Here is a 9,080-nt window from a genome sequence, read left to right as displayed (position 1 = left end):
GGTGTTATGATTGATTCATGATAATGCTACTTTAAGCCATCATGAGGCTGGTGATCTGTCCAATTTGGTTTCACCCGTTTTCATTTAAATCATGGGTGAAAAGGAAGTTTGATTGGATTAACATTGATCCAAATATACATTGAATGTGTAATATCATAAAGAATCTGGGTTCCCAATCACCTTTGCCACTAAAAGAAAGAGAAAAAAAATACAAAAAGTAATTAATTATATGTGCACAAAAGAGGGTGAATGTGATGTCTGGATGACTAATATTGCATTATCTTGCACGATGGATCTCATGTTGGGACCAATGGGGGCATATTCCTTACTTTGCCTAGTAATTAAAGAAGGAAAGAAAGAAAGTGTGCCCACTAGCATAGGCAAAAAATTATCCAAATCTCCACCGAGTGCACTTGTCTTGTCTAAAAAGTAGGGAAACAAGAACCAATATCTTTTATAATCCCTCTAAATGCATAGTTTTAAAAATTGAAAGGTTAATTGAAGGTTCTTTGTATATGGATTTGTTTTGGGTACATTTGTTGCAGGGGTGGCCATAAGGATTAGACATGACACATGACACATGACACATTAGTGGCTCATAATCTGAATCTATTTCCAGTAAAAAAAATACATTAAACTGACAAGTGGAATTCATATTGGATTCCATATGGTTCTGTCAAATTAACTAAAAGACAGGTTGAACAAGATTTCAGGGTGCCACAAAAGAGGGTGATGTTTGCCCATATTACTATAATGTTTCATCAATCTTTTGTTAGTATAAAATGGATCGTAGAAGAGCCACTTACCAGATGCGGCCTTAGACGATTGAACGGCGCTTGGTCGACATTCTCCTCATCTAATTGATGCCCTCAATGAACTCAAGTCAGAATGCCGAAAGGTAAACAAGACCCTTTGAACCTAGAGAGAAATAACAAAAGTATGTGACACTCATCACACCACTATGAGTCTCCTATTTATAAAGAGATTTGGTGGAGGTCCATAATGGACACTAGTGGAGGTCTCTAATGGGCATGAATAAACAATTATGAGACTTCATAACTGTCCTCTAACATCCCAAAACCCAAGAGCCTCCTGTAACCCAAAGGCTTCTAGAGAAGACTCTACTTCTTCCCTTGATGGACCCGTGTTAATAAGGTCAACCTCTAGTTGGACCTGCTCCAGAAGTCCAACATTCTACCACCTGACCTATTGACACGAAAAAACATATCTTTGAGGTTTTTTATCGTTATCTCGATTTAATTTTCATTTGGGTTCACATGCTATCATGTATCACAAGAATGAATCATATGAGTCATGAAGATGAACACCTCTATATGAGATGTCATGTTTTTATGTACTATAATATTATTCATTTTTAGTGTTTAACATGTTAAGAATATCTTTATGAATAGGTTGGTATCTAACCCATTCTATTGGTCATTTTTAATATTGTTATTAATTCTGTTATTCTTTTTTCAAATGAGAGATACTTTATACAAAATCAACAATACACAAAACTATAGAAAATTAATTTAGTTTCATAAATGTGATCACATATAACTATAATGTATTATCATACATCAGAAAGAATCAAATAGACTCATCATCATAACATATTGATACTATAATCTCGATGCTAGCCTTTTAGTAAGAGGATCCATAATCATTTTCTTCATATTGATTGTATCAATACACACTAAATGATTCTAAATCATTTCTTTTACAACAAAGTACTTTAACTCTATGTGTTGACATGAGGTGAAGCTTTTGTTGTTATTTAAGAAGAATACAATAGCTTTATTATCACACAAGGTCTTCAGTGAGCTCTCAATAAAGTCCACAATACCAAGACCTGAAATGAATCTTTTAATCTTTATGGCCTGAGATGAAATCTCATTTAAATCAATAATTTCTACCTCAATGGCTTTCAAAAATTCTTTCATTGTCTTACAGTGAGAAATGACGTCTTTAATATTCTTAGCCACTCATGATTGCAAAAGCAACAAACTGGGACTATTTGAGTGTTCCCACTTATTATAGACAACCTTTTGAGCACTCTCACTTTTCATAGACAATCTTCTGATCGACTATGCTATTCTCTGTATGAGTGAGAGATTAATCACTATATATGAGATTCATATAGAAAAGATAAACATAAAACCTTTTAATATTCATTTTTTCTAAGGCAAGTATAATAGAGTCATTATCATTTCACTTTAATGAAAATAATAATACCCAAAGTTGATTCGCCTTCTCAATTCTCAATGAATGACTTTAATTGGTGAAACTAGTAGAACATATAACTAGATGCAATTTGACATTGTAACTTTGGGTACGAACATGTTTTATGGGCTAATGTACATATATATTATTACACCCTTTGTGAATTTGGAACACAATGACTTACTTTTAGGTATAATCATTGTTTCACAAAGTCACACACAATCTCAATACCAAATTTCAATCTCAACATGATCCAATAAACCCTAAATCAACAAAACTTGGATCACTTTGGTGATAACTAAAGTGAGTTGATCAAAATCTTTTACCACAAGTTCATGTAAAGCATGTCATAACACAAATAAAGTGCACACATTTATAATCTCATGCTTAAATAATCATAGATAACTCAAAAAACAAATTGAAACACACTTTATATCTTGCTAAAGTTACCAAAAACTATGAGATCAATGACAAAGACATGCATTTACGAGTCATATATGGAATTGAGGTCATTAAAGACGTTGAACCAGTAACAAAGGCTCTAAATTGGTCATAAAAACTCTAAACCAAAAACTTTGAACCGATTACAAAAAACTCTAAACCAGTCACAAAAACTCTGAACTGGTCCAAAAAACCACTAAACTAGCAGGAGCCTCGAATCGGTCTCATAAACCATTGAATCAATCCCTAAAAAGCTAGAATCGGTCCCAAAATGCATGAATCGGTGATAAAAACCATCAAACCGATCCTAGAAACCACCAAACTAGTTTCCAGGATGCCTGAATCGATTTTAGAATGTCTGAACTGGTTTCAGAAACCCCAAAATTGGTCTTAAGAACCTCTGAACCAGCTTCAAAAGGATCGTATGGGTTCCTGGACCGATTCCGTCTTGAATGGATTAAAGAGTATAGTTCTGAACTTGATTCAACCCATGGTTACTGAGTCGATCCACCTTGGAACAATAATGGGTCCTGGACTGGGTCTCAACGGGTTAGGACCAAACCTGGTCCACCTGAAACTACAACGAGTCTGGGGTCTAGGACTTAGTTTGACAGAGTCAAACTTAGACCTAGTCCACCCGAAACCCCAACTATTTCGGGTTCTGGATCGGGTTTGACTGGGATGGACTTAAACCCAGTCCACCCAGAACCCCCAACAGGTTCGAGTCTTGGATCAGGTCCGACCAGGTGGGACTTAGACACAGTCCACATGGCACCCCAACGGGTTCAGGTCCCAAACTAGGTTCGATCAAGTCAGACTTAGACCTGATCCACCCAAAGCCTCAACGGGTCCGGGTCTCTAACTAGGCCAGACTCAAACCCGGAACCCCCAATGGGTTTGAGTCTCAGACCGGGTTGGACTTAGACTCAGTCCACCTAAAACCGCCAATGGGTCCAGGTCACAGACCGGGTCCAGGTCACAGACCGGGTTTGACTGGGTCAGACTCAGACCTGGCACCCCCAACGGGTCTAGGTCAAGGACTGGGTCCGACCGGATTAGACTCAAACCGATCCACCCAGAACCCCAATGGGTCCGTGTTCTGGACTGAGTCCGGTTGGGCCAGACTTAGACCTGGCCTACCTAGAACCCCCAACGGGTCCAAATCTCGAACCAGGTCCGATTGGGTTAGGGTCAGACCCAGTCCACCTAGTACCCCAATGGGTCCGGGTTTCGGACCGGTTCAAACCATGTTTCAATCCCGATCCACCTGGAACACACTTACTGGGTTTGGGTTCAAATTGGGTGCCTTCGAGGCAGACTCAAACCAGGTCCACCCAAAAACCCCGAAATGGGTTCGGGTTCGACCAGGTTGGGCATGACTCCGATCCACCTGGAACCTCTAACGAGTTCGGGTCACAGATTAGATCCTACTAGGTTAGAAGAAAACCTAGTCCACCTAGAACCCCCAACGGGTTTGGGTTATGGATCAGGTCGGACACAGATCTGGTTCACCCAAAACCCAACGGGTTTGGGTCCTAGACTAGGTCGGACACAGACCCACCCCATCCACCTAGAACCCCTTAATGGCTCCGAGAATGCTCTTCACGAAATACAACCTGATGGAGATCTCAAATGTCGATGAAGTCTGTATAGAAGTTGTTTGGAATTTAATTACGAGCAACTTTTGTTTTGACTCCATTGTCGAATTCTACGTTGATTCATCAAAAAATGCAAATCAAGGCGCCCGACTCTGCTTGGATAGAGTTCTACAGGAATTCTGTAGAGCTGCTGAAAAATATGTCAGAAACTCTCCACATTGCTCTGATGACTTTCAAATCATTAAGACAAAATCCTCACACATCAATGAACTCTGGTCCACTGGAGGACTGTTGATCCTCCATCGGAGATGGCTGAAATTTAAGGATATATAGTAAAGGCCGCCTTAACAATTGTCAGCGGATGATCAACGTCAGCCAACCAAATGACTGGCTGAAATCACTGTGGTAGGCGGTGGGTCACTTGTTAATGCTTCCCCCGTTGTCGTCCAACATCCAAAAAACCAAACGAGGTCCAATGAGGGAGAATAACATTGACAAAAAAATTTGGCAAGCACCACATGGATGTCAGTACACTCACATCCCAAATATGCATGCAACGAAAGTGCGATGTGGGCCCATAACCCAATGTTAGCATAAAATAGATCGCAGAAGAGCCAATTACCAGATGCAACCTTGAATGATCCGAACGATGCTTCGGTGGATGCGGGTGGTCGGCATTCTCCTTAGCCAATCAACGCCTTCAATGAGCCCAAGCCAGAATGTTGAAAGGTGAGCAGGACCCTTTGAACCCAGAAAGAGAAATCACACACATATGTATCACTCATCACACAACTACGTGTCTCATATTTATAGGAAGATTTGGTGGAGGTCCATAATAGGCACTAATCGAGGTCCCTAATGGGCATGAATAGATAGTTATGAGATGTCATGTAACCCTTCAAAACCCAAGAGCCTCATGTAACCCAAAAGCCTCAAAAGAAGACCCTATGTCTTCCCTTGATGGACCCATGTCAATACGGGTCACCTCCGGTTGAACCCGCTCCATAAGTCCAACATCTTTGCCTTGAATTATAGCTAGGTTTGAATCCTTTAGACATTGCCAAACATGGATCTGAATCTAATCCTAAACAATGTTGATAGTGAGGTGTGTTTGTAGGAGGAGGGCCTATCCCAGAGATGGTTTGATCCATCATGCTATGGATGGAAAACTTGTTGGACAAAGACTGTCCATTAGGCTTTCATGTCCTTCTTTTGGACTAAGCACCATTTATCCAAAGAATTAACCCATGAATATGTTGTGATTGGCCTTCTAAAATCATGTTTGGAAACATGTGAAACATTTTCTTACCTTAGAAACTAGGCCCTTTTTTCTCATGTGAGAAAGTTGTTCAAAGCTAGCAAAAATACTACCAGACATAATTTTCACATGTGAGAAAGTTTACCCATGAAAGTTTTCTCCAACATTTATGCTAAGGAAACAAATCACAACTTTCTCAGGGAAAGTGGTTTGCTTTTCTTCATGCAAATGTGCATTTTCCTACCAGCGGGGGCTCCAATTTGTTTGGTAGGAGTTGTCAGTGCACGTCACCATGTGTTGGGACGTTGCAAGTTTAAAACCCAATGGTATGTTGTGTAACTGGTGAGGTCTGCCTAACCCCAGCTAGACTTAAAAAAAAAATGTGCATTTTCTTCACATGAACAAGCCCTCTAATAAAATTGATGAAAATGAGGGATACCCATTATAATAAAAGATAAAATGAAAGATGTTTCCAAAGAAAAGCCTGTAACGGTGCACACACAAAGTGTCCACTGCTAGTGGACACTTCTTCACTTATTTTTTTAACGTGTATAAGTCATTAGCCAGTTGTGACCATCGCTAATGATTGTTTTTTGCGCAGGTCATTAGCGGCTGTTGTGACGCCGCTAATGATCGTAAATCTTTGAAAATCATGCTCGTTTGATGAGTAGCCTGTCCGACGTTATGGGCTACTCTATTTCCAAATATCCATTATAATTATATAATCCAGAAATGAGATAGTCAACCTGAGCCCGCTAACCGGTTAGGTAGCTTCAACGTGGTGCATGGACAAACGTACTTGTGCAATTGTCAAGAAAAAACATGAAGTGGCCAATCAAATGGGAAGCCACACCTAGAAAACTCACAATTATGCACAACGTACATAAAGTCAGGTCTAGCTCAAGGGCTCTGCTCATCTGGTAGGAGTGACTCCTGATCGTCAACAAGCTGAAAGGGTGTCACAAGTTTGAAACTTACAAGTGTGCATCCTGTGCTACAAAGAGCACCTGGTCAGCAAGGGAGACCTCAGGTTTTTACACCAATGAAAACGCCAGTGAGTGGTTTTTTTGTGATCTATGGCTAGTCATGGGTGGCTATTTCATAACATGTAGGGAAATTGCTGCTACTATCTTGAATACAGATACAATATAGAATAGGTATACATCCCACTGGAGTTTGTTTCTTTGCTATGTCCACTCATTGATAAGTTGATATTGACAACACTATCGTAAAGTGATTGTTGGGGGCTATTCCAATAGTCACTATGTTTAAAAATGCAAAGAGACGTGCCTCTTGGAGCTGAAGGGGTTTCTCTTTGAAATGTGTCCCAAACTTGAACTCTTTACAAATTTATAAATGCAGTGAAATGGCATGAAAACATATTGTTAAAAAAAAGGCATTCAAATTGTAAGTGAGTTGAGAGTGTCGACCTCCCTGACGATTTCGAGCGTAACAGTGTGTTCTTCACCCCCACAACAATTCTGTATCCGAGCATTTTGTTTCTTACATTGGTATTAGAGCGGGATTGATAGATCCCTGACGGTGGCGAAAGCAATTGGTGCGTATAGATGTATTGATGCAGGAATCGAACACGGTCGATCTCGGCAAAAACAAAAGAAAAAACATTTTAGCGAAATAAGGTTAGTGGAAAATTTTGTTTTCTGACAAACAAATAGTGAAAAGAAAATTCTTGTTTGTAAAAGCCAAAGGGGTCTTGAGAACGTACCCTATCTGATCGGTTGCCCTAGTGTCACCAAAAAATCGGGCATCATTGGAGTCATTGTTGGTTGCCGATAAAAATAAACCCTCTAAAAACTGTTTCTTGAGCATAGGAAACCACCATTTGTGTGGTGGTGTTCGATTGCCTAAGAAAGGGTTAAATCCTCAATCTTAAAAAGAAGAGACAAAGGGAGAAAGGAGCGCCACCCATCGCGACCCTCTAAACTTCTGCCCTTGCCGAAAATAGGCAGCAGCCGCAGGGCTGCCGACGTTAACGAGAGGATCACCTAATTTTAAAACAAAAATAGGCGATTTATTGAGGCACACCATCGAAGGTCGCTTGGCGTAAGGTGTGTCAGGGAGAGGACGGAGCCCCTTGGTCGCATAGCCTGAAAAAAAAGATGGTTCTCTTCATCGTTGCCTATGGGGGTGCCGCCTAACATTAAGAGCAATGCGTCGAGTGGGTTCTCCATTTTCGATGGGTCGTTGCCATAAATTGCTTACATCGACATTGGTTGAGCCATTGAAACAAAAAAGGGAAAACAAAAAAAAAGCAGAGGGCCTAGAACCATGCTCATCTTTTTCGATCAGAGGTTGGATTCGCCGCCGGAGGTGTCGGTAGTGGTGCTGTTGCTGGAGACTGGTTGGCCAAATTTTTTCAGCCTTCAAAACCTCGCCGACGGAGACCTCATTCTCTAAGGTCATGCAGTGACCGTCGGTCATCACGTCTGGTGCGACGTGCTACCTTCAGACTGATCGTCGGGTGCCGTCGGGTGCAGCGTGTTACTGCCAGACCGATCGTCGGGTTCCGCCTGGTGCGTGGCCTTGTCACTGGAGAAGGAAACCTGCGAGGTTCTTCGAGAAGAAGAAGGGTCGAAAACCCTTCTTCTCTCATTACTTATAAAAAAATATAATAATAATAAAAAAATCATTTTCATTTTAAATCCATATATTTTACTTAATTCCTTTTAGGACCCCTCTAGAATTTCTATTCAAAGGGTCTATTTTCTATAAAGTAAAAAAAGAGGCTTACTTTTTTATTTTTTCAAAAAGAAGCCTCTACTTATCGATTTTTTGCAGAAACAGACTTTTGGTTTTTTGAAATTACAGAAAGAGGGTTGAATCTTTCTATTTAACTAAAAAAAATCAATTTGAAGTTTATGTTTTTGTTTTTGCTTAGAAAGGCTTTTGCTTTTTTGAAAATTACAGAAAGGTGGGTACATCTTTTTTGATAAACTCAAAAATTTCAGAAAGTATTCTGCCTTATTGAATTTTTGCAGAATGAAGCATCTAATCTTTTTTGATATTACAGAAAGAGGGTTAAAACTTTATGTTTAACTCAGAAAGTTGCAGAAATAGGTTTATGTGTTTTTTCTTACATAAAACCTCTTCTTTTATTTTTTGAAATTGCAAAAAAGTTGTCATGAGTTTTTAAAAACCACCTAGTGCTTGTTTTTGTTAAAAGTATTTAGAATTTAGCATTTTGTGCATATTCTTGCACGTTTAAGTATCTTATTACATGCTAAATTTGTTTAGAAGGATCGAAACTAGTTACATTTATAAATATTAGTTGAAATAAGCTTTATTAATTCTAATATTTATTTATAATTAGAAATATGGAAAATTGAATAGTCATGGTTGAGTTGTTCAAAATTAAAAAACTTAATGCGACTAATTTTGGAATGTGAAGAAGAAATATGAAATATCTATTAACACATGACAAGACTCTATATGTATTGAATAATGTAAAATCTTTACTAATTGATAAATCTAGTGAAGAAGAAAAGAAAGCTCATAATAAGTTTGTCGAAGATGATCAACTTGCTCGAGCAACTCTTCTA

The sequence above is a fragment of the Nuphar pumila genome, chromosome 10, assembly GCF_984573655.1.
Source record: "Nuphar pumila chromosome 10, dmNupPumi1.hap1.1, whole genome shotgun sequence".
NCBI classification, from domain to species: Eukaryota; Viridiplantae; Streptophyta; class Magnoliopsida; order Nymphaeales; family Nymphaeaceae; genus Nuphar; species Nuphar pumila.
This window is presented reverse-complemented; position numbering follows the sequence as displayed.